The sequence below is a fragment of the Triticum aestivum genome, chromosome 4B (assembly GCF_018294505.1).
Source record: "Triticum aestivum cultivar Chinese Spring chromosome 4B, IWGSC CS RefSeq v2.1, whole genome shotgun sequence".
Taxonomy (NCBI): Eukaryota; Viridiplantae; Streptophyta; class Magnoliopsida; order Poales; family Poaceae; genus Triticum; species Triticum aestivum.
The window spans coordinates 673,591,571-673,617,587 of record NC_057804.1 but is presented as its reverse complement, the minus strand read 5'-3'; positions in this window follow the sequence as shown (position 1 = coordinate 673,617,587).

Here is a 26,017-nt window from a genome sequence, read left to right as displayed (position 1 = left end):
GTATCTTAATACCCTGGTGCTACTAGGAGTACTAGTAAAGAACACATTAACATAATGTATATCCAATATACTTCTATCGACCTTGCCAGCCTTCTCATCTACCAAGTATCTAGGGTAATGCTGCTCCAGTGGCTGTTCCCTTATTACAGAAGCACTTAGTCTCGGGTTTGGGTTCAACCTTGGGTTTCTTCACTAGAGCAGCAGCTGATTTTCCGTTTCATGAAGTATCCCTTCTTGCCCTTGCCCTTCTTGAAACTAGTGGTTTCACCAACCATCAACAATTGATGCTCCTTCTTGATTTCTACTTTCGCGATGTCAAACAACGCGAATACCTCAAGGATCACCATCTCTATCCTTGATATGTTATAGTTCATCACGAAGCTCTAGCAGCTCGGTGGCAATGACTTTGGGGAAACATCACTATCTCATCTGGAAGATCAACTCCCACTCGATTCCAGTGATTGTTGCACTCAGACAATCTGAGCACAAGCTCAACAATTGAGCTTTTCTCCCTGAGTTTGCAGGCTAAGAAAATCGTCGGAGGTCTTATACCTCTTGACGTGGGCACGAGCCTGAAATCCTAATTTCAGCCCTCGAAACATCTCATATGTTCCGCGATGTTTCGAAAAACGTCTTTGGTGCCTCTACTTAAGCCATTTAACTGAACTATCACGTAGTTATCAAAACGTGTATGTCCGATGTTCGCAACATCCACAGACGACGTTTGGGGTTCAGCACACTGAGCGGTGCATTAAGGACATAAGCTTTCTACTGTCCGCATAATCGCTACTATCAACTTTCAACTATATTTTCTCTAGGAACATATCTAAAAAGTGGAACTAAAGCGCGAGCTTACGACATAATTTGCAAAGATCTTTTGACTATGTTCAGGATAATTAAGTTCATCTTATGAACTCCCACTCAGATAGACATCCCTCTTGTCATCTAAGTGATTACATGATCCAAGTCAACTAGGCCGTGTCCGATCATCACGTGAGACGGACTAGTCATCATCGGTGAACATCTTCATGTTGATCGTATCTACTATACGACTCATGCTCGACCTTTCGGTCTCCGTGTTCCGAGGCCATGTCTGTACATGCTAGGCTCGTCAAGTTAACCCTAAGTGTATTGCATGTGTAAATCTGTCTTACACCCGTTGTATGTGAACGTAAGGGTCTATCACACCCGATCATCACGTGGTGCTTCGAAAGGACGAACTGTAGCAACGGTGCACAGTTAGGGGAGAACACTTCTTGAAATTGTTGTAAGGGATCATCTTATTTACTACCGTCGTTCTAAGTAAAAAAGATGCATAAACATGATAAACATCACATGCAATCAAATACTGACATGATATGGCCAATATCATTTTGCTCCTTTTGATCTCCATCTTCAGGGCTCCATGATCATCATCGTCACCGGCATGACACCATGATCTCCATCATCATGATCTCTATCATCGTGTCTTCATGAAGTTGTCTCGTCAACTATTACTTCTACTACTACAGCTAACGGTTAGCAATAAAGTAAAGTAATTACATGACGTTTATGTTGACACGCAGGTCATAAATAAATTAAGACAACTCCTATGGCTCCTGCCGGTTGTCATACTCATCGACATGCAAGTCGTGATTCCTATTACAAGAACATGATCAATCTCATACATCACATATATCATTCATCACATCCTTTTGGCCATATCACATCACATAGCATACCCTGCAAAAACAAGTTAGACATCCTCTAATTGTTGTTTGCATGTTTCACGTGGCTGCTATGGGTTTCTAGCAAGAACGTTTCTTACCAATGCAAAAACCACAACGTGATATGCCAATTGCTATTTACCCTTCATAAGGACCCTTTTCATCGAATCCGATCCGATTAAAGTGGGAGAGACAGACACCCGCTAGCCACCTTATGCAACTAGTGCATGTCAGTCGGTGGAACCAGTCTCACGTAAGAGTACGTGTAAGGTCGGTCCGGGCCGCTTCATCCCACAATGCCGCCGAATCAAGATTGGACTAGTAATGGTAAGCATATTGAACAAAATCAACGCCCACAACTACTTTGTGTTCTACTCGTGCATAGAAACTACGCATAGACCAAGCTCATGATGCCACTGTTGGGGAACGTAGCAGAAATTCAAAATTTTCCTACGTGTCACCAAGATCTATCTATGGAGAAACCAGCAACGAGGGGAAGGAGAGTGCATCTACATACCCTTGTAGATCGCTAAGCGGAAGCATTCAAGTGAACGGGGTTGATGGACTCGTACTCGTCGTGATTCAGATCACCGATGATCCTAGTGCCGAACGGAAGGCACCTCCGCGTTCAACACACGTACAGCCCGGTGACGTCTCCCATTCCTTGATCCAGCAAGGAGAGAGGGAGAGGTTGAGGAAGACTCCATCCAACAGCAACACAATGGCGTGGTGGTGATGGAGGAGCGTGGCAACCCTGCAGGGCTTCGCCAAGCACCTACGGGAGAGGAGGAGGTGTCACGGGAGGGAGGGAGGCGCCAGGGACTCCTGGTATGGATGTCCTCCCTCCCCTCCACTATATATAGGGGCAAGGGAGAGGGGGGAGGCGCAGCCTTGCCCCTTCCTCCAAGAAAGGGGTGCGGCCAAGAGGGGGGAGGAGTCCATCCTCCCCAAGGCACCTCGGAGGTGCCTTCCCCCTTGAGGACTCTTCCCTCCCCAAGTTTCCTTGGCGCATGGGCCTCTTGGGGCTGGTGCCCTTGGCCCATATAGGCCAAGGCGCACCCTGTACAGCCCATGTGCCCCCCAGGGCAGGTGGCCCCACCCGGTGGGCCCCCGGGACCCTTCCGATGGTCCCGGTACAATACCGATGACCCTGAAACTTGCCCCGATGGCCGAAACAGGACTTCCTATATATAAATCTTTACCTCCGGACCATTCCGGAACTCCTCATGACGTCCGGGATCTCATCCGGGACTCCGAACAACATTCGGTAACCACATACAAGCTTCCTTTATAACCCTAGCGTCATCGATCCTTAAGTGTGTAGACCCTACGGGTTCGGGAGACATGTAGACATGACCGAGACGTTCTCCGGTCAATAACCAACAGCGGGATCTGGATACCCATGTTGGCTCCCACATGTTCCACGATGATCTCATCGGATGAACCACGATGTCAAGGACTCAATCGATCCCGTATACAATTCCCTTTGTCTAGCGGTATTGTACTTGCCCGAGATTCGATCGTCGGTATCCCGATACCTTGTTCAATCTTGTTACCGGCAAGTCTCTTTACTCGTTCCGTAACACATAATCCCGTGATCAACTCCTTGATCACATTGTGCACATTATGATGATGTCCTACCGAGTGGGCCCAGAGATACCTCTCCATTTACACGGAGTGACAAATCCCAGTCTCGATTCGTGCCAACCCAACAGACACTTTCCGAGATACCTGTAATGCACCTTTATAGCCACCCAGTTACGTTGTGACGTTTGGTACACCCAAAGCATTCCTACGGTATCCGGGAGTTGCACAATCTCATGGTCTATGGAAAAGATACTTGACATTAGAAAAGCTTTAGCATACGAACTACGATCTTTGTGCTAGGCTTAGGATTGGGTCTTGTCCATCACATCATTCTTCTAATGAAGTGATCCCGTTATCAATGACATCCAATGTCCATGGTCAGGAAACCGTAACCATCTATTGATCAACGAGCTAGTCAACTAGAGGCTTACCAGGGACAGATTGTGGTCTATGTATTCACACGTGTATTACGATTTTCGGATAATACAGTTATAGCATGAATAAAAGACAATTATCATGAACAAGGAAATATAATAATAATAATACTTTTATTATTGCCTCTAGGGCATATTTCCAACAGTCTCCCACTTGCACTAGAGTCAATAATCTAGTTCACATCGATATGTGATCAACACTCAAGGTCACATCCCCATGTGACTAACACCCAAAGAGTTTACTAGAGTCAATAATCTAGTTCACATTACCATGTGATTAACACTCGATGAGTTCTGGGTTTGATCATGTTATGCTTTTGAGAGATGTTATAGTCAACGGGTCTGAACCTTTCAGATCCGTGTGTGCTTTACAAATCTCTATGTCATCTCCTAGATGCAGCTACCACGCTCTATTTGGAGCTATTCCAAATAACTATTCTACTTGGAGCTATTCTAAATTGTTTCTCCACTATACATATCCGGTATCTCTATTCAGAGCTATCCGGATAGGTGTTAAGCTTGCATCGTCGTAACTCTTTACGTCAAACTCTTTATCACCTCCATAACCGAGAAAATTCCTTAGTCCACTAGTTACTAAGGATAACTTTGACCGCTGTACTGTGATCCATTCTTGGATCACTCTTGTACCCCTTGACTGACTCACGGCAAGGCACACTTCAGGTGCGGTACACAGCATAGCATACTGTAGAGCCTATGTCTTAAGCATAGGGGACGACCTTCGTTGTTTCTCTCTTTTCTGCCGAGGTCGAGCTTTAAGTCTTAACTTCGTACCTTACAACTCAGGCAAGAACTTCTTCTTTGACTGATCCATCTTGAACACCTTCAAGATCATGTCAAGGTATGTGCTCATTTGAAAGTACCATTAAGCGTTTTGATCTATCCTTATAGATCTTGATGCTCAATGTTCAAGTAGCTTAATCCAGGCTTTCCATTAAAAAACACTTTTCAAATAGCTCTGCATGCTTTCTAGAAATTCTACATCATTTCCGATCAACAACATGTTAACAACACATACTCATCGGAAATTTTATAGTGCTCCCACTCACTTATTTGGAAATACAAGTTTCTCATGAACTTTGTATAAACCCAAAATCTTTGATCATCTCATCAAAGCGCACATTCCAACTCTGAGATGCTTACTCCAGTCCTTTGAAGGATTGCTGGAGCTAGCATACCTTTTAGCATCCTTAGGATCGACAAAACCTTTCGGTTGTATCACATACAACCTTTCCTCAAGAAAATCGTCGAGGAAACAATGTTTTGACATCCTATCTGCAAGATTGTAGTAATCGCTAATATAATTCCAACAGACTCTTAGCATCGCTACGAGTGAGAAAGTCTCATCGTAGTCAACTCCTTGAACTTGCCGGAAAACATCTTAACGACAAGTTGAGCTTTCTTAATGGTGATACTTATCACCATTGTCCGTCTTCCTTTTAAAATCCATATGTACCTAACAGCCTTACGACCATCAAGTAGTTCTTCCAAAGTCTACACTTTGTTTTCGTACATGGATCCTATCTCGGATTTTATGGCCTCGAGCCATTTATCAGAATCCGGGCCCACCATCGCTTCTCCATGGCTCGTAGGTTCATTGTTGTCTAGCAACATGACTTCCAAGACAGGATCACATACCACTCTGAAGTAGTACGCATCCTTGTCATCCCACGAGGTTTGGTAGTGACTTGATCTGAAGTTTCATGATCACTATCATAAGCTTCCACTTCAATTGGTGTAGGTGCCACAGAAACAACTTCCTGTGCCCTGCCACACACTAGTTGAAGAGACGGTTCAATAACCTCATCAAGTCTCCACCATCCTCCCACTCAATTCTTTCGAGAGAAATTTTTCCTCGAGAAAGGACCCGATTCTAGAAACAATCCCTTATTGCTTTCGGATCTGAGACAGGAGGTATACCCAACTGTTTTGGGTGTCCTATGAAGATGCATTTATCCGCTTTGGGTTTGAGCTTATCAGCCTGAAACTTTTTCACATAAGCGTCGCAGCCCCAAACTTCTAAGAAATGACAGCTTAGGTTTCTCTAAACCATAGTTCATATGGTGTCATCTCATCGGAATTACGTGGTGCCCTATTTAAAGTGAATGTGGTTGTCTTTAATGCCTAACCCATAAACTATCATGGTAATTCGATAAGAGACATCATGGTATGCATCATATCCAATAGGGTGCAGTTATGATGTTCGGACACACCATCACACTATGGTGTTCCAGGCTGTATTAGTTGTGAAACAATTTCCACAATGTCTTAATTCTGTGCCAAACTCGTAATTCAGATATTCATCTCTATGATCATATCATAGATATTTTATCCTCTTGTCACGATGATCTTTCAACTTCACCCTGAAATTACTTGAACCTTTCAATAATTCAGACTCGTGATTCATCAAGTAAATATACTCAACATCTACTCAAATCATCTGTGAAGTAAGAACATAATGATATCCACTACATGCCTTAGCACTCATTGGATTGCACACATCAAAATGTATTACTTCCAACAAGTTGCTTTCTAGTTCCATTTTACTGAAAACGAGGCTTTCAGTCATCTTGCCCATGTGGTATGATTTGCATGTCTCAAGTGATTCAAAATCAAGTGAGTCCAAACGGTCCATTTGCATGGAGTTTCTTCATGCATATACACCAATAGACATGGTTCGCATGTCTCAAACCTTTCAAAACAAGTGAGCCCTAAGATCCATCAACATGGAGCTTCTTCATGCGTTTTATACCATTAGGACTTACATGGCAGTGCCACAAGTAAGTGGTACTATCATTACTATCTTATATCTTTTGGCATGAAAATGTGTATCACTACGATCGAGATTCAATAAACCATTCCTTTAGGTGCAAGACCTTTGAAGGTATTATTAAAATAAATAGAGTAAACATTATTCTCTTTAAATGAATAACCGTATTGCAATAGACATAATCCAATCATGTCTATGCTCAACGCAAACACACAATGACAGTTATTCAGGTTTAATAATAATCTTGATGGTAGAGGGAGCGTGCGATGTTTGATCACATCAAACATGGAAACACTTCCAACACATATCGTCAGCTCACCTTTAGCTAGTCTCCGTTTATTCTGTAGCTTTTTTATTTCGAGTTACTAACACTTAGCAACTGCACCGGTATCTTAATACCCTGGTGCTACTAGGAGTACTAGTAAAGAACACATTAACATAATGTATATCCAATATACTTCTATCGACCTTGCCAGCCTTCTCATCTACCAAGTATCTAGGGTAATGCTGCTCCAGTGGCTGTTCCCTTATTACAGAAGCACTTAGTCTCGGGTTTGGGTTCAACCTTGGGTTTCTTCACTAGAGCAGCAGCTGATTTTCCGTTTCATGAAGTATCCCTTCTTGCCCTTGCCCTTCTTGAAACTAGTGGTTTCACCAACCATCAACAATTGATGCTCCTTCTTGATTTCTACTTTCGCGATGTCAAACAACGCGAATACCTCAAGGATCACCATCTCTATCCTTGATATGTTATAGTTCATCACGAAGCTCTAGCAGCTCGGTGGCAATGACTTTGGGGAAACATCACTATCTCATCTGGAAGATCAACTCCCACTCGATTCAAGTGATTGTTGCACTCAGACAATCTGAGCACAAGCTCAACAATTGAGCTTTTCTCCCTGAGTTTGCAGGCTAAGAAAATCGTCGGAGGTCTTATACCTCTTGACGTGGGCACGAGCCTGAAATCCTAATTTCAGCCCTCGAAACATCTCATATGTTCCGCGATGTTTCGAAAAACGTCTTTGGTGCCTCTACTTAAGCCATTTAACTGAACTAGCACGTAGTTATCAAAACGTGTATGTCCGATGTTCGCAACATCCACAGACGACGTTTGGGGTTCAGCACACTGAGCGGTGCATTAAGGACATAAGCTTTCTACTGTCCGCATAATCGCTACTATCAACTTTCAACTATATTTTCTCTAGGAACATATCTAAAAAGTGGAACTAAAGCGCGAGCTTACGACATAATTTGCAAAGATCTTTTGACTATGTTCAGGATAATTAAGTTCATCTTATGAACTCCCACTCAGATAGACATCCCTCTAGTCATCTAAGTGATTACATGATCCGAGTCAACTAGGCCGTGTCCGATCATCACGTGAGACAGACTAGTCATCATCGGTGAACATCTTCATGTTGATCGTATCTACTATACGACTCATGCTCGACCTTTCGGTCTCCGTGTTCCGAGGCCATGTCTATACATGCTAGGCTCGTCAAGTTAACCCTAAGTGTATTGCATGTGTAAATCTGTCTTACACCCGTTGTATGTGAACGTAAGGATCTATCACACCCGATCATCACGTGGTGCTTCGAAAGGATGAACTGTAGCAACGGTGCACAGTTAGGGGAGAACACTTCTTGAAATTGTTGTAAGGGATCATCTTATTTACTACCGTCGTTCTAAGTAAAAAAGATGCATAAACATGATAAACATCACATGCAATCAAATAGTGACATGATATGGCCAATATCATTTTGCTCCTTTTGATCTCCATCTTCGGGGCTCCATGATCATCATCGTCACCGGCATGACACCATGATCTCCATCATCATGATCTCTATCATCGTGTCTTCATGAAGTTGTCTCGTCAACTATTACTTCTACTACTACAGCTAACGGTTAGCAATGAAGTAAAGTAATTACATGACGTTTATGTTGACACGCAGGTCATAAATAAATTAAGACAACTCCTATGGCTCCTGCCGGTTGTCATACTCATCGACATGCAAGTCATGATTCCTATTACAAGAACATGATCAATCTCATACATCACATATATCATCCATCACATCCTTTTGGCCATATCACATCACATAGCATACCCTGCAAAAACAAGTTAGACGTCCTCTAATTGTTGTTTGCATGTTTCACGTGGCTGCTATGGGTTTCTAGCAGGAACGTTTCTTACCAATGCAAAAACCACAACATGATATGCCAATTGCTATTTACCCTTCATAAGGTCCCTTTTCATCGAATCCGATCCGACTAAAGTGGGAGAGACAGACACCCGCTAGCCACCTTATGCAACTAGTGCATGTCAGTCGGTGGAACCAGTCTCACGTAAGAGTACGTGTAAGGTCGGTCCGGGCCGCTTCATCCCACAATGCCGCCGAATCAAGATTGGACTAGTAACGGTAAGCATATTGAACAAAATCAACGCCCACAACTACTTTGTGTTCTACTCGTGCATAGAAACTACGCATAGACCTAGCTCATGATGCCACTGTTGGGGAACGTAGCAAAAATTCAAAATTTTCCTACGTGTCACCAAGATCTATCTATGGAGAAACCAGCAACGAGGGGAAGGAGAGTGCATCTACATACCCTTGTAGATCGCTAAGCGGAAGCGTTCAAGTGAACGGGGTTGATGGAGTCGTACTCGTCGTGATTCAGATCATCGATGATCCTAGTGCCGAACGGACGGCACCTCCGCGTTCAACACACGTACAGCCCGGTGACGACTCCCACGCCTTGATCCAGCAAGGAGAGAGGGAGAGGTTGAGGAAGACTCCATCCAATAGCAGCACAATGGCGTGGTGGTGATGGAGGAGCGTGGCAACCCTGCAGGGCTTCGCCAAGCACCTACGGGAGAGGAGGAGGTGTCACGGGAGGGAGGTAGGCGCCAGGGACTCCTGGTATGGATGTCCTCCCTCCCCTCCACTATATATAGGGGCAAGGGAGAGGGGGGGAGGCGCAGCCTTGCCCCTTCCTCCAAGAAAGGGGTGCGGCCAAGAGGGGGGAGGAGTCCATCCTCCCCAAGGCACCTCGGAGGTGCCTTCCCCCTTGAGGACTCTTCCCTCCCCAAGTTTCCTTGGCGCATGGGCCTCTTGGGGCTGGTGCCCTTGGCCCATATAGGCCAAGGCGCACCCCGTACAGCCCATGTGGCCCCCCGGGGCAGGTGGCCCCACCCGGTGGGCCCCCGGGACCCTTCCGGTGGTCCCGGTACAATACCGATGACCCTGAAACTTGTCCCGATGGCCGAAACAGGACTTCCTATATATAAATCTTTACCTCCGGACCATTCCGGAACTCCTCGTGACGTCCGGGATCTCATCCGGGACTCCTAACAACATTCGGTAACCACATACAAGCTTCCTTTATAACCCTAGCGTCATCGAACCTTAAGTGTGTAGACCCTACGGGTTCGGGAGACATGTAGACATGACCGAGATGTTCTCCGGTCAATAACCAACAGCGGGATCTGGATACCCATGTTGGCTCCCACATGTTCCACGATGATCTCATCGGATGAACCACGATGTCAAGGACTCAATCGATCCCGTATACAATTCCCTTTGTCTAGCGGTATTGTACTTGCCCGAGATTCGATCGTCGGTATCCCGATACCTTGTTCAATCTCGTTACCGGCAAGTCTCTTTACTCGTTCCGTAACACATCATCCCGTGATCAACTCCTTGATCACATTGTGCACATTATGATGATGTCCTATCGAGTGGGCCCAGAGATACCTCTCCATTTACACGGAGTGACAAATCCCAGTCTCGATTCGTGCCAACCCAACAGACACTTTCGGAGATACCTGTAATGCACCTTTACAGCCACCCAGTTACGTTGTGACGTTTGGTACACCCAAAGCATTCCTACGGTATCCGGGAGTTGCACAATCTCATGGCCTAAGGAAAAGATACTTGACATTAGAAAAGCTTTAGCATACGAACTACGATCTTTGTGCTAGGCTTAGGATTGGGTCTTGTCCATCACATCATTCTTCTAATGAAGTGATCCCGTTATCAATGACATCCAATGTCCATGGTCAGGAAACCGTAACCATCTATTGATCAACGAGCTAGTCAACTAAAGGCTTACCAGGGACAGATTGTGGTCTATGTATTCACACGTGTATTACGATTTCCGGATAATACAGTTATAGCATGAATAAAAGACAATTATCATGAACAAGGAAATATAATAATAATAATACTTTTATTATTGCCTCTAGGGCATATTTCCAACATCGTCCTCTCCAGATCTTACGCCCGCCCCCGCCCGAGGTGAGCAGCACTTGTATGTCCCGATTGGAGTTCCGATTGGTTGGTTGGTAGGCGCTGGTTTGTAGGTCTCCCTCCGATTGTGGTTGGTAGGCGCTTAGGGTTCATAGGTCTTGTATCCTTTCCTGCCTGGCTTTGAGTATTCATTCGTATGACTAGGATTGGAGAATTTAATTAGTTAGGGTTTGTTTGTATCTAGGCAGGGTTCGATTGATTATCCGTAATAAGGAATCAATCTGACGTTTTACTTAGGCTTTGCTTGGTTAGTTGTGGTCAGATTTTGTTGGTTTATGGTGTATGAATTCTTCAACTGTGCCTGTACAGGTTAGCTGTTTAGTTTATTGTTTCCTTTGATGGTGAGGCATTAATTCTGGAGATGCAATTTTCTTGCTCACAATAATACAATGAATGATGGCATCTCTATGCTACTTTGAACCAAATTATATATATTTATATATATTCCCCCTCTGTTAATTATTTTTCTGTTTTGGGTGGGTATTCATTCATTTTGTTTAGTTGCCTATATATCAGTATACACACATGGTTGAATTGCTGCTTTCACTTCATATTAATAACTATTAATTCTGTCGCACAATGCAAATATATATATATGTTGTCCTAACTAATTAAGTAGAAGCTTGGATTGGTGCTGTATGGTCTCTTGCTGACATTAAATCCTCCTCCTCTGTTTGTTTGTGCTGCTGTACCAGCTAGTAGCAGCAACCAACTGTTCTGCTGCTGCAGTCTTCTTGGCCGCCAAAAGGAAAAGATGCTCTACAAAATCCACTCCCATGCCCAAATCCAAGCCCTACAGGCCCACCGCTCCGATGAGCACATGCATGTCAAGCTTGTCTCTCTCGAGTCGGTGCGCATAGCGCGCGAGTCGTATGCACTCCTCTGCCCGCTCATCATGGAGTCGAGGTCCTGGGGATGCCCGAAGCTGGATTCCCTCTCGGTCGTGGCAGCCTTGTCGTTGGAAATCCAAAAGCTTGAGCATGATGTGTTACCCCAGCTCATGGTTCAGGAGGCCAAGCTGGAACGGGGCGCCCTGGAAGCCCTCCTAGTCATGCAGAACTCAGAAATTAAGCTCTTACATCTGGCCAAGTGCTATAAGGAAGCCTTTGGCGTATTGCTTGACGAGGAGCATCTGCTCTCAGTCTCAGCCCAAGTCGAAGCACTGAGCACAGTGCTACAGGATACTGCTGTTCGTGTACTCAAAGGTTGCAACAATGTCTGGCTTCAGGCGCGTCTCCCGTGGCTGGTCCAGCTGGTCACCTATGTGTTGGAGATGCCGGTTCGTTTCCATGATTCTGATGAGTAGACTTATGAGCCAGCTCGAGGCTCTTGTGATGAGTATTTCATTTCTTAGGGGCGTGGCAAACAGTTTAGAATCAACCCTCCTTTATGTTTGAATGTGTTATTAATGGATGGATTTTAAATGATATGTATCTTGGGTGGCTAGTGTTTTCTCATTCTGTGCTAGTAGGGTACAACTTGTAATTACTTTCTGTTTTTTCTTTTGAGAAACATCCATTCTGTGTTTTACTGTACAGTCACATGGAGGTATTCGCTCTTTTTGGGGAACTAGTAAACATGCACGTGCAACGCATGTCTCAACAAATGCACATGAAATTCAAGTGAAGGTTCATATGCTGGAAAATTCAAAAAATGGAAGAAAGAATGACTATGAAGAAATAATATGCAATTTTAAAGCACACCACCAACTCAAATTGCTTCTTCAAGTTTCGAAGTGAAAGCAAATGTACCATTTTTCTCGCAAATAGTATAGTGCAAAGAAATATATCATAAAAAGTGTTGTAAGGGGCATGCATTTTTTTAATCATGAAAGGAACTGGCAAAAATCAAAATATGTGACAATATTTGGCACAACTGTACTGTCATTTTAAGCTTGTGGGGCTACAACAGATGTCACTTAAAAAGCATTGTTCGGAAGTCCGAACTCTCGTTTCTCTGGCCCCATGAACGCTTGAGCCCAACTTCAGCCAAGTCATACAACCTGCGCCATTGACTATCTATCCTCCTCGCGTCTTCTCCAATACCAAGGGTAGCTATCATCACCACACAAAAAAAAACCCTAAAAAATGAATATATGGCTGGTGTAAAATGAAAATTGAGGTATTAGGCATTGCTAGCAGGTCATTACAGAGTGCAGTGCAAGTTTAGATAGTTATAGATTTATATTTGTTGGTGAAGAAAATTCGTAATGGAGGAATTGTATTAACCCAATTTAAATAACTTTTTATAAAAACAATCAGGATTGCTCTACTTCAGTTTGCAAGTTCTCTCTGATATACAATCGAAACAGAACTCTAAAAAGTTCAGTAATGTTGAAAAATACATGACCAGAAGTGGCATCTAAAAGAAATCAAGATTCTGTATTTCCTAATTAATAAAAAAGTCATACTGCCTATTGAAAACAACTAAACTCAATATATTTTTTCTCTGCCTAACCACATTAGCAACTTGACATGAGCATTCTATCAAGACAATAAAACTGAATACATATTTTTATGACTACTGAAAATAAGGTATAGCAATATATTTCTGTATTCCTTAAAAATTAGGTGTAGCAACATATTTTTGAATTGCATAATGAAAAATCGCATAGCTTGCTGATTCAAATATATCACATTCATCATGTTGTCTATGAAATGCTAATCAAGTTCATACTAAAAGAATAAAGTAGGCAAGCGTGTGTACACTCACCTCGATGTCAGTTTCATACCTTCTTCCGTATCTTATTTACACTATTATGTAGCAAAACTATGTATTTCTTCTTTTCCTGCATAATTAAATTAAATAAAAACTTAACTTAATATATTGAAAATGAAAATGATGGAAAGGTCCCACTTAGCGAAGGAGGCGAACATACCAAACCAAAACGCACCTTTTCATAGTGAAGATTTGAAGTACATTCACCAAGGTACAGCCCAAAGTCCGTCATCCAGAATTATATAGTGAATCATTGAGACCAAAGAATTTATTGATATGAAATTATGACAAAAACTATGGGATCAAACTGGAGCTCCTCTTCCTCCTCTAGTGCATCTACCTCCTAATATTTTTTTCATCTTTGGTGGCATTTCTAGATTGTTTGGCAGTGCTGAATTTTTCATTGAAGTTTCCATACTGTTTCTCATCCAAGACATGATGGGTATTTGAATTTTTCATCTGTGTTACTCATCAATGCGTCTTTTAGTATCTTGATCTCTCGTTTTTCTTCTACCTGTGTGCAAATTAGGAAGACAAATTAGAAGGCATCACAGTACACAAGTTTGATAGTTTTCTTGTGAAAAGATAAAAAAATAGAATAGGCGTGGTATTTACATATCAACACCATTGCCGATACAGTAGTATCACTCCCTATGGTTCCTTTACTATCACATCCATCCATTTTCATGAGCTGCTGAATTCGAAGACATTTAGGAGGAGTGGCAGAGGACACAAGTTTGATAGTTTTTTGTGAAAAGATAAAAAAAATAGAATAGGCACGGAATTTACGTATCAACACCATTGCCGATACAGTAGTATCACTCCCTATGGTTCCTTCACTATCACATCCATCCATTTTCATGAGCTGCTGAATTCGAAGACATTTAGGAGCAGTGGCAGAGGACACAAGTTTGATACTAGTTTTTTTTGTGAAAAGATAAAAAATTAGAATAGGCGCGGTATTTACGTATCAACACCATTGTCGATACAGTAGTATCACTCCCTATGGTTCCTTCACTATCACATCCATCCATTTTCATGAGCTGCTGAATTCGAATACATTTAGGAGTGGCAGAGGACAGAAGTTTGATACTATATTTTTTGTGAAAAGATAAAAAAATAGAATAGGCGCGATATTTACTGAAAGTGTGTTATACCGACTAGAGGGGGGGTGAATAGGCGATTTTTTTGAATTCTTCACTGAGGAATTTGCAGGTGGGGAAATTCCTTAGCGAAGAACTACTTGTAGTGGAATAAGTACTAAAAAATAAACATTACGAAATACAAGTGTATTCATCATGATGAAATAAAGAAAAGCACAGAGTACAGAAAGCATAATCACAGGATAACAGAGGATGAAGACAAACAGACTAAAGAAATTGAACTGAGGAAATTGAGAAAGTCTTCAGTCAAAGTCTTCAAACACAGATATGAACAAGTACACAACACAGTTATGAGAAAATGACAGAGTTGAGGAAATAGAACCAGTTGGCTTGGTGAAGACAATGATTTGGTAGACCAGTTCCAACTGCTGTCTCAGTTGTACATCTGGTTGGAGCGGCTAGGTATTTAAACCTGAGAATACACAGTCCCGGACACACAATCCTCACCATATTCTCCTTGAACTAAGGTTACACAGACCTCGTCCAATCACTCGTGGTAAGTCTTCAGGTGACGTCTGAACCTTCACAAACTCGGTCACTCGCCGATCCACAATTCCTCTTGGATGCTCTAGACCATGACGCCTAACCGTCTGGAAGAAGCATAGTCTTCAAAGGTAACAAGCGTCGGATCCACACATGATCAATCTCTTCAGTGATGCTCAATCACTTTGGGTTTGTAGGTGTTTGGGTTTGGGTTTTCCTCACTTGATGATTTTCGCTCAAAGTCCTCGGAGGATGGGATGCTCTCAAATGACAAGTGTCGGTTTCTCTCGGAGCAGCCAACCAGCTAGTGGTTGTAGGGGGCGGCTATTTATAGCCTAGGAAACAACCAGACATGATAAGACATAAATGCCCTTCAATGATATGACCGTTAGGTGGATAAGATATTTTGGGACGGCTGGCGCGTAGCACAGCAACGGTCATAAATTTGAGGTTCAAATTCCTCAGGGCTGTCATGGTCCTCATTGTGTAGGCAATTCGCACTGGTGAATTCCTAACTCCTCAGTCAGAACAAATTCCTCAGTGACCAGAAGAACTTCGTCTCTGTCACTGAAGAATATGACTGAACTGTATGAGATTTCCAATGGCTTCACTCGAAGGGATTGGTAGGTTTAGGATTTTGAGTTGAGCATCACTTCAAAAATTTTCCTTAGTATTTCCTCGACCCCCTTTAACAGTACGGTGTTTCCTATGACTCAAGAAAGAGAAAATGAAACTACGAAAACAAAAGTCTTCACACTTCATGTTCCTCGAATGAATACCAAGTCTTCAGGATTACACCAATTTCTTCACATTCAAAGTCTTCAGAAAGTCTTCAGAAATTCAAAGTCTTCAGTCGAAGAACTTCATTTTTAGGGGTCGACTTTCTCTGTAAATATCAAACTCCTCAAAGACTTATAGATCTGTGTACACTCACAAATGCATCAGTCCCTTAACCTATAAGTCTTCAATACACCAAAATCACTAAGGAGCACTAGATGCACTTACAATCTCCCCCTTTTTGGTGATTGATGACAATATAGGTTAAGTTTTCAACGGGGATAAACATATGAGGTGTAAATACTGATATTGAGGAATTTGATTGCAAGATATAGAAGAACTCCCCATGAAGATGTGCATAGTGAGGAATTTGCTTTTGAAGCAATGCACAATTGAAGAGTATAATCATGGAGATCTCCCCCTATATCTTGTAATTCATACACGCATTTGACATATAATATGAAGAATTTGAAATGCATGATGAAATATGGTGACTGATGTAATTCAGCATGCGTGCATTAACATTAACGAGGAATGAGCATGCAGAAAAACACAGCAAAAGTATCAGGCCACCATAGAGTTTAAGTTTACAACTCGATCCAGCAAAGTCATCAGAAGAACGAGAGTTGTAACTTAGCAAAAAACGCCCATATAGATAGACCCGCTTGAAGACTAACTCAAATTTCTCCCCCTTTTTCAACGAATGACCAAAAGGGTTGAAAATGAGGACTAACGCCCCTGAAGAATATCATGTTGATGGAGGATTGCCAATGTTGTTGGGGTCGTTTGTCGTTGTAGGGCCTGCTGCAGTATCGTCCAAGTCTTCATGCTCGTCGGTGTCGCGCGATGAAGAATAATAGCTGGCCACCAAAGAAGGAACCTTGACCTCCTTGTATTTCTTCAGAGGAGGTGCAGACTAGTCAAAATCTTCCTTGAGACCCATTTTCTTCAGATCTTCTTCACAATAGATATGTGAGAGAATTGCCCAGGTGCAACCGAAGACTTCATGGAGGTAGTAATGGTTTTTCTTCACGGTATTATGTGTAGAAGTCATGTTGTGAAGAATAGAGCCAAACTAACGCTTAACCCATTTATGGTTCCGATCCACCTTCTGGTGAAGACTTAGCAGAAGTTCACGGTCAGTCATCACACGAGGAGCAGTGGCTTGAGGATATTTCTTGGAAGCATTAGCAGCAGTGTCATTAGTGGCAGAATCATCATTGGTGGAGTAAGATGCAGCTTTGCGGAACTGACCATCCAATGGACGAATGCCTTCATCAATGACAGCCAGAGCCTTGCCCTTTTCATCAGGAGAAGAATAGGTCCACTTGAGGACTTCAATCGGGGGCAAGTAGGTGAGGTGATTCTGAAAATCAGCTTTGTAGTTGAGTGAAGACCTTGTTCTGATGAATCTCATAATCCACGGAGCATAAGGCTTCAACTCAAATGGTGACATTGCGACATTTGCCAGAGTCCTCATGAAGAAATCATGGAAATTGACGGGGACGCCATGAATGATGTTGAAAAGCAGATTCTTCATGATGCCAACGACTTCTTCATTCGAGTCATGGCCCTTGATTGGACTGAATGTCTTCGTCAGAATGCGATAGATAGTCCGAGGCACATATAGCAATTCCTTCACGAGGAATTGAGTTCTTGGGGCCTGACCTGGCTTCAGTGGTTTCATCATCACTTCCATATAGTGGTTTGTAAGCTCAGGCTCTTGGTACGTGCAACGAGCATCTTCAAGGGGAGGACTAAGAGGCAGAGCACGAAGCAAATCCGTAGCTGGTGCTTTGTAGTGAGTGTTGTCAGTCATCCAGTCCAGCACCCATGAATTCACATCTTTAGAGTCTCCGGTGATGTGCAGCGTTGCATAGAATTGAAGAATGAGTTCTTCATTCCAATCACATATGTCAGTGCAGAAATTTAACAGTCCAGCATCATGAAGAACACTGGGGACTGGAGTGAATCACGGCAGAGATTCCATATCCACATGAGGAATGTGCTCATGATCGAAGTCTTTGTCTTTGTTAAACAGCACCAAGGAATAAAAATTTGCCTGGCTGGCAGTCCAGAAACGCCTCTTTCTGATACGAGTAGAGTCATAGGGGTTGTAATCAGTGAAGAATACATGCTCGCTGAAGAAATCATCAGGCTTGAATTTTTGCTTCCTTGAGAATGGACCCTTAGGCTTGGGTTGAGGAGTGTCAGTCAGTTGCATCACTACCTCAAGAATCGCAATCTCAGGTCCTTCAGGCTGAGGATTTTCTGGTTCTTCTACAGTGACAACCTGTGTCTTCAATTTTTCATTTTCATTTTCTTCAGCACTAGCGGCTGGAATTTCTTCATGGACAGACGTAGTGGGTTGATTTTCTTTAGAGCCCATTTGAACTGTTGGTGCAGGGGACTGAGGGATTTCTTGCAATGGTGTGAAGAGTGGAGAGTTGGGGTGCTGACTTTCCCAAAAGTCATCATTGAGCACTGGTGTGGTACAACCAATGTCCACATCTTCATCTTCCATTTCTTCAACGCCAGCCTCTTCAGCAGTGAACTGAGGCATAGGCGAGGAAACAGCTTGGGGTGAAGGGATTGGATCCACTTCAATTTCTTCATCCAACTTCTCTGACGTAGCAGCAGAAGGATTCTCTTCATCTGATTCATCTGGAATCACATATTCTTCATCAAAAGGAACGATTTCCTTTGATGGCATGGAGAAAATAGGAACAACATCAATTGGATTTTCAATTGAGCTTGTCAATTTCTTCATCTTCTTTGGTGCTGAAGAATCTGAAGGAGCAGATGTTTTTCCTTTCTTCACTGCTGCACGTTCTGCAGCCTTGGTCTTCTTCACATCTGATGGAGATGGAATAATTGGAGTTGGAGTAGGCGCAAGAGGAACAGAGGAATCTGGTTGAGTTTCTTTAGGCACAACCGATGCAGTTGCCCTGACTTCTTCATTTCCTTTAGGCGCACCACTAGAGGATGCCCTGGCAATTTCTTCAGCGGCTGGAATGCAATCATCAGCCCTGGAACTCACATTTTCTTCAGCAGCTGGAAAATCATCAGCGCTGCTGGCATGTTCTTTAGTTGGCTGAGCAGATGCTTCAGCCTGAGGATTTTCTTGTTGCGATGGGGCTGCAACATTTGAGGTGAACTTCTCAGTCAGTTTAACAAACCTGACTTTGGCTCCTTGCTAATCAGCATAGTAAGCATTGAAATCATCATGAGGGCTTTGATTTCAGACTGGATTTTCACAGAGTTCATCAGTGGACATAGTGACAATGTTTTTCTTCAGGAATTTTCCTTTCCTGTACTGTGCCTTCTTGATTTGCCTGGCCTTCTCAAATTTCCATTTCTCTTACTTGATGAAATGGGTCAGCATGTGACTTTGGCCAGGAGTCAAATGAAAAATCAGGCATAAGAGTGTTTGGGTCCTTGTGCTAGAGATCAATGTAGTCGAGGATCGCCTTTGGATCCAAAAGCAGTGGCACATTTGTGCCTTTGGCTCTAGCGGCCCTTTCTTGCCCTGTCTCTGATGATTTCTGCAAGTTCATCATGATCAGCTTCATCGTTAGATGGCACTTGGAAGGCAACCTATTTCTTCTTCAGATTTGGCCGAGGACCTCAACTAGCTGTTGCCTTTGTCTTCAGCAGAGTGGGGCCTGATGAAGAGTTTGGTGCAGTTGAGGAACTCGCTGAGACACCAGAGGCAATAGAGATGCCTGCAGTCCTTTGGCACGTGGCCAGATGTACAGGTGTTGAGGACTTTGCCAGAGCAACTAAGGACTTTGGGGGAGGAGCTGAGGACTTTGGGAGGAGCAGGAGCAGCATCAGGAACTGGTCGTGAGGGCTTTGAAGAATCTGCCGTGGCCATGAGGGCATTGCTGGGGAACTTGGTCGTGAGGGCACAGTTGGTGAAGCACTTGGCTGTGAGCGGCTTCTTTGCCATTGATTTTCTAGGTCTGACAGAGGCCTCAGTGGCAAGCAGCAGTAGCAGAGTCTTCATTGAATTTCCCTCACTGCTTCTTTGGCTTGTCTTGCCAACTTGCTTGGCGTTGTGCCCCATTCTTCAGGGAAATCTTCACCACGCTTGATGCTGGTGGGGTCAGCTTCTTGGCAGTGCCAATGGAGCTCTTGGGCATGGAAGATTTAGAGCGAATTTCTTCATATACTTTGGAGTTACATTATCTGTACTCCCTCCATTCTCTTGCCCCATCTCCTTTCAATCCTCTGTATGCGCACCTTGCGCTGATTTTTGTTCTCCTTTCCGAACTTAGCCTCATCAGCTGTGCAATAGTCAGCATAGATGTCCTCAGGTATTTCAAACACAGTCATGACCTCAGGCCTCTTTCCTCCTTTCTGTGGCTTCTTACCGTCAGCCATTTTCTTCAATTGAGGAATTTGAACAATTGAATTCTTTGAAGAAGTATGCAACTTTTCTTCGAGGAACGCTGCAAATGAGTTAAGTTGATGAGAACCTAGAGATTCAGCAGCGGTCATGAGTACCTGTGAACAGAGTATAGTTGCGAGGAATTTGGAGAGGTCATATGCGTTCTCAGAAGGTTTTTCAAAAAGAACAGGTTTGAGGAATTTGACCAGATGAGTCTTGAAGAATTTCACTAAGCGTTCTTTGACTTAGGTTCTAGAGTTGTATAGATCGAAGATCCACACAACTGAGGAATCTTGAAGAAAAACGTATCTTAGAGAAATATATCAAGAACAGATGACATGTGAGGTGTTTTAGTGTGTGAAGATTTGAAGAAAAACACCTTTGAGAATTTTGTGAAAAACATTTGGATCAAAGAGGGCAGTAAAAGTAACTTTTAATTACCCTGGACAAAGAACATGACGAACTGTGAGGTGGAGATGTGAAGTTCGTCAATGCAAGGCGCGAGTACGACGGCGACGAGGTCGAGGCAGTGAAGCTCTTCCTCACCGGCAACAATGAAGTAGCGGCGGTGCTAGGGTTTGAGAAGCTCGAGCGGGAGAGAGAGAGCGAGCGGAGTAAAGGAAGTGAGGAAGGGGAGGGGGTTATTTATAGCCACGGTGAAAAACTGTTCGCCCGAAGATTTAGGACGAATGTGCCCCTGACCCTTCTAATTCGATTGACATGTGTCACCCACATACTGAGAAGTGGAGATCGTGTAAGATCGTGGGTGAATAGATAAGTGTTTTCGTGGGATGCAGAACGGTTTGAGCGGCAAAGCCGAAAATTTAGATAGAATAAGTTTTAAAGTTCCGTTCGCAAATTCTTCAGCTGACAAGGACACAGTGAAGATTTTGAACGAGTGTCAAATAGAACGCACATGAAGAATTTGTGAATAGATTGGATTGAGTATAGCATAGAGGGGGAAGGGTCCGATCACATTCACTTAGAAGAAAAAGCAACTTGAAGAATTAGCCATAAGTGAATGTTGTAGAGGACATAAATTCATATATATATATAGATATAAAGCCAATGAATAAAAACGACGGAAATAGTGAACATAATGCAAAGTTGAAGAATAAGAACAACTGAGGAAATTCAAACACTGAGGAAAAACTCAAATTGAAGATTTTCAACTTTTTGTGGTGGCGTGACCCACCGTATAAGAATGATGATTTCAGACACCGCATACAATTGTCGTAGGGCTATGAGAATCAAATTCTTTGTTAATTTCTTCACACTTAGAGGGTTAGTCTTCATTGATTGAAGAAAAACGTTACTTCATGTGTTGCACATCCAAGTCATCAATTTTGCATAAGTGTTAGGATGAGTGTCCTTTTCAAAGAACATTCGAAGATTCTAAGATATTTAGCTCACACCGCAACTTGCTAAATCTCTTCTCATCCAAGGGCTTTGTGAAGATATCGGCTAGCTGGTCTTCAGTCTTCACGTGCTCGATGGAGATGTCGCCCTTGAACACATGATCAGGAAGAAAATGATGACGAATCTGAATGTGCTTTGTCTTCGAGTGCCGAACTAGGTTGTGAGCAATCTTGATGGCACTCTCATTGTCACAGTAGAGAGGCATATTCTTCAGGTTGATGCTGTAGTCCTTGAGAGTTTGCTTCATCCACAACAATTGTGCACAACACGAACCAGCAGCAACGTACTCAGCTTCAACAGTAGACAGTGATACGCTGTTCTGTTTCTTCGAGGACCAACAGACCAAGGAACGTCTAAGGAAATGACATGTACCAGATGTTGACTTGCAATCCACACGGTCACCAGCATAGTCAGAGTCAGAATATCCAATGAGATCAAAAGCCGAGCCCTTGGGGTACCATAGTCCAAGTGTTGGTGTGTGAGCTAGATATCGAAGAATATGCTTCACAGCCTTATGGTGTGATTCCTTCGGTGTAGCTTGAAATCGGGCACACATGCAAGCACTAAGCATAATATCTGGCCTAGATGCACATAAGTACAATAAAGAACCAATCATGGAGCGGTATACCTTATGATCGAAGTCAATACCATTTTCATCAGTGCATAGATAGCCATTTGTGGGCATAGGGATTTTGACTCCTTTGCAATCTTGCATGCCGAATTTCCTCAGTACATCTTTGAGGTATTTCTCTTGAGATATGAATATGCCATTACGCTGTTGAGGAATTTGAAGACCTAAGAAGAATTTTTACTCTCCCATCATAGAAATTTGATATTCTTCACTCATCATATAGGCAAATTCATCACTATAACGTTGGTCAGTACAACCAAAGATAATATTATCAACATATATTTGGCACACAAACAGTTCACCATCATACGATTTAGTGAAAAGAGTAGGGTCGAGTGAACCGGATTTGAAGCCTTTCTTCATGAGGAATTCCTTCAAAGTATCATACCACGCCCAAGGGGCCTGCTTGAGGCCATAGAGGGCCTTATTGAGTCTGAAGACTTTGGCAGAATGCTTTGGATCTTCAAAACCTGCGGGTTGAGCAACATATACTTCTTCCTCAAGCTTACCATTGAGGAATGCACTTTTCACATCCATTTGATATAAAGTGATATCATTATGGTTAGCATAAGAAAGTAGTATGCGAATAGCCTCAAGTCTAGCAACAAGTGCAAAAGTTTCATCGAAATCAATTCCTTCAACCTGTGTGTAGCCTTGAGCTACAAGCTGCGCCTTATTCCTCACCACAAGGCCAATTTTCATCTTGCTTGTTGCGGTAGATCCATTTTGTGCCAATGATATTGTGCTTGCGAGGATCTAGACGTTTGACCAGTTCCCAGACGTTGTTGAGCTCGAACTGATGTAATTCTTCTTGCATAGCCTGAATCCACTCAGGCTCCAGAAATGCTTCATCTACCTTAGTGGGCTCTGTGGTAGAGACAAAAGCATAGTGCCCACAAAAGTTAGACAAATGAGAAGCTCTTGAGCATGTGAGAGGACCTGGAATGTTGATATCACTGATGATCTTTTCAACTTGCACTTCTTTTGCAACGCGAGTATGAGCGGGTTGTCGTTGAGGAATTTGATCAGCATTTTCTTCAGTATCATTTTCCTCAGGTGCATCAGCATGATGGTCTTCACGTTCTGGAATGACTTCTTCAGCAGATTCTTCAGTAGGAATGACATCCTCATTAGCTTTGGATTTGATGGTTTCCTCAAGAGACTGTTCATCTAGCACAGGAGGTAGGTGCTCTCTTTGCGAGCCATTAGTTTCATCGAACCGCACATCTACAGTTTCAACAATCTTGTGAAGAATATTGTTGAAGACTCTGTAGGTGTGCGAGCCCTTTCCGTAACCAAGCATAAAACCTTCATGTGCTTTCGGTGCAAATTTAGCATTGTGATGAGGATCTCTAATCCAACATTTAGCACCGAAGACTTTGAAATAACTCACGTTGGGTTTCTTGTCAGTGAGGAGTTCATATGCAGTCTTCTTGAAGAATTTGTGAAGATATACCCTGTTGATGATGTGGCACGCAGTATAAATTGCCTCAATCCAGAAGTGATGAGGTGTCTTGTATTCATCAAGCATAGTGCAAGCCATCTCAACAAGAGTTATGTTCTTGCGCTCCACGACGCCATTCTGCTGAGGAGTATAAGGAGCAGATAACTCATGAGTAATACCAAGTTCATCAAGATAGTCGTCAAGACCAGAGTTCTTGAACTCAGTTCCATTGTCACTCCGGATCTGCTTGATCTTCACACTAAAGTTGGTTGAAGCCCTCGAGGAAAATCGTTTGAAGACTTCCTACACTTCATGTTTGTAAGTAACAGTGTGTACCCAAGTGTAATGAGAGTAATCATCAACAATAACAAAGCCATAGAGAGATGCATCATTTGTGACGGCTGAGTAATGATTAGGACCAAAGAGGTCCATGTGAAGCAATTCAAATGGTCTAGTAGTGGTCATGATAGTCTTTGCTGGATGCTTGGCCTTGGTCATCTTTCCAGCTTCACAAGCTCCGCATAAGTGATCCTTGAGAAATTTGACATTCTCATTGCCAATGACATGCTTCTTCTTTGCAAGCGTGTGCAAATTCCTCATGCCAGCATGACCAAGTCATCGATGCCATAGCCAACCTTCTGGAGCTTTTGCAAGTAGGCACACCGCTGGTTGTGGTCCTGTAGAGAAATCAACAATATACAGATCTCCTCTCCTAAAGCCTTCGAAGACTTTGGAATGGTCAGCTTCCATGATCACAACACAATGATACTTGCCAAAGACAACAACCATATCGAGATCACAAAGCATTCAGACAAACATGACGTTGTATCCTAAATATTCGACAAGCATGACTTTGTCCATGTGTCGATCCTTTGTGATCGCAACCTTACCTAGACCCAATACCTTGCTTTTGCCTTTGTCAGCGAAGATGATATGCTTCATATGCGATGGAGATAAGGGAATATCCATCAATAGACTCTTGTCACCAGTCATGTGATTTGTACATCCACTATCGAGGACCCACTTGTTGGGTTTGGGTTGATCATCCTGCAGATGAATTAGTGCAGCTTACGAACTCATATACTTCATCAGTGAAGAATATGACATCAATTCATCAGATCAATTTCATCAAGCAGTAAAACAGATATAGTAGGATGAGGATGTGAGAAATGAGGATTCATTTCTTCATGATTAGCCTGCGTCCATTCAGGCACTTTGTCAGGCCCCCAACAAATTCTTCAGACGTTTAAAGCACGTCTGGATACCTGACCCTGCGTAAGAGATTAGTTCTTTTTCTTCACCACCCACATCTGAAGGGGTGGCAAAGAGTTCATCACTCTGCGAGCTCCATACGAAAATGGTGGCATAGAGGCCAAACCATTTCGTTTCACATAAGAGGTGTTAGGGTAAGCATATGAGTAAGCAGAGAAATTCTTCGAGGACTTATGAACATAATGGTTTGAAGAATAATGCACATATTCATAGCCCTTAGCTCTACCCTGCGAAACAGAGGGGTTAGCACAATGATGTTCATATGAGGATTTTGATCCTTTTGAGGAATTTGATCTGCGTGAGGAATTTAGTCCGTATGAGGACTTGGATCCATATGAAGAATTTGGTCCATATGAAGAATTTGATCTGGGGTTCCAAATCTTCACAGGTGGTGTGATGAGGACATTCACCTCAAGACTTTCAAGGCAACTTTTGGGAACCCAGATTTTCTTCATAGGGGAACCGTTCCTGCAGTTAGTGCCAACATATCTAGCAAACACTTCACCATTCTGATTTTTGAACAGTTTATAGTTGGAGTCAAATGACTCATCAGAAGAATGAGGAGATTCACATGTAAAGCCAGATAAATTGGATGGGTCAACTGGATGTCCCTTTGCAACAACCCATGAGGTTTTGGGTACTGCTCAGGCTTCCAATATGTACCCTCTTTCCTAGGGTTCCTATTGAGGATCTGCTTTTTAAGAACATCACAAAGAGTCTGATGCCCTTTGAGGCTTTTTTACATGCCTGTCACATACAACTCCTTCAGCCCTGCATTGTCAGTGATACTAGCAATATCCTCAGATGAGGAATTAGAGATAGCAGAGGCAGTTGAAGAATTTGTAGCATGTGAAGCATTTGAACATTCAGGTGAAGAATTAGCAGTTTCACG